General features: G+C 41.2%; 1 pseudogene; it reads right to left on the reverse strand.

The window, feature by feature from the left end:
- Positions 1 to 149: 149 nt before the first annotated feature.
- Positions 150 to 716, reverse strand: LOC102815200 (annotated as a pseudogene).
- Between the last annotated feature and the right edge of the window lie 1,006 nt (positions 717 to 1,722).

The raw sequence follows: 1,722 nt of genomic DNA on the forward strand, positions 1-1,722 counted from the left end.
GAGTAGACCCTTTGCTGGAGGTGGTGTGTAGCCCCATTTTCAGCACTCTTGGGTCCTGGAGAGGACTGGGGCTGCCCGCATGCACTTGTGCCCACAGCAGATGCGGCTTTTGAAGGTTCAGAGTTGCTATAAGGCCGGTTTGCCATGGCTCAGGTCAAGGTCTGGGGAAGTCTGTCTGGAGATACTCTGACTGAAGCCGAATTCTTGACTTTGATCTGGGTGCTTGTGGAAGGGCCCAAATATTTTACTGGCGTAGGTCCAGTCTTACAACTCACAATTTCTTCCTCTTCATTGAAAGCATCCAGTCACCTTTTTTGTAAGGGGGGCTATGTGGGGTAAGCTTCCAAGTAGAAGGAGCTCTTCCAACGTCTAACACTCTATCAACTCGTGAGGCACCAACCAGTAGCTGACACCTTTTCTTTCCCAGATACCAAAGGCATCCATCATTTTCTTCAATTCTGTTCCAGATATACTAAACATTATTTCCCGCCTTGCTCTTAAAAATACATTACTATTAATTTTTTCTCCCAGTTGTTTCTCAATGGCATCTGTTCCATCCATTTTTGTGGCATTGTTGTTGTTAGGTGCCATTCTAGCCAGTACTGATTCACAGCTACTCTCACAGCTTGCATGGGATGTGTTAATATAGTGTAGAAACCAAACCTATTGCAAACTAAGCCATATGAATCACAGAGGTCTGTTAAAGCCCAATTCATCCATTTTTAGAGAAAAATGACCACTAAACATGGATGCCAGCATTGAGTGCTATAAGTGTCATAATGACTCCCACCTGGCTGTGTAAATACAGCCACCCACATTCAGCTGAAGAATATCTAACACCTTCTCTTCTGCCTTATGGTCTCCCATGGCTCGCAGGGCTCCCCCAATTGCCTTCAGAAGCTTCAAATCATCCAGCTTCTTCAGTCTAAAATGATTAAAGCTTTGAGGAGGTTAAGGTTTTCACTTGTTAATCCATTCTGGAGAGATAGATGACCATGGTGACTATGGCATGCCTAATGGACCCGTGGCTGACTCAACCCTCAGTGCAGCCCTACATGCAAGGAAATTTTTATTGAAGATAAATCAAAAACTGCTTCAACAGTACCTCAGATTGGAACTGTTGTACATTGTCTTGTCAGAGGTTCAAGCCATATTCAGAAGCGGTTGTGGAATGAAGGATATTATTGCTAATGATGGACAGATCTTGGCAGAAAGCAGACAATGGCAGAAAGATATTTAGTTGTGCTTTATTGACTATGCAAGGATTTTTGACTTTGTGAATCATGACAAGCTATGGATAACACTGCAAAGAATGGGTATTCTACATGTTTAATTGTGCTCATGAGGAACATGTACATACACCAAGAGGTAGTCATTCAAAGCAGAACAAGGGGATACTGAAGGCTTAAAATCAGGAAAGGCATGTGCAGGATTGTATCTCTCTATCATACTTAGTCTGTATGCTGAAAAAATACTCTGAAAAACTGGATTATATGAAGAAGAACAGAACGTGGCATCCGTAAGAGGAAGAGTCATTAATAACCTGGCTTGCTAAAAACAAAGAGGACTTAAAATATTTAGGGATGAAGTTCAAAGACTACTTTGGGTTGTAACTCTGTATCAAGTATTCAGTTTGGGTTGTAACTCTATATCAAGAAAACAAAAATCTTCACAATTGGATCAATAAATACCATCATGATAATTAGAGAAGATATTTAAATT

The sequence above is a fragment of the Chrysochloris asiatica genome, unplaced genomic scaffold (genome assembly GCF_000296735.1).
Source record: "Chrysochloris asiatica unplaced genomic scaffold, ChrAsi1.0 scaffold13937, whole genome shotgun sequence".
Lineage (NCBI taxonomy): Eukaryota > Metazoa > Chordata > Mammalia > Afrosoricida > Chrysochloridae > Chrysochloris > Chrysochloris asiatica.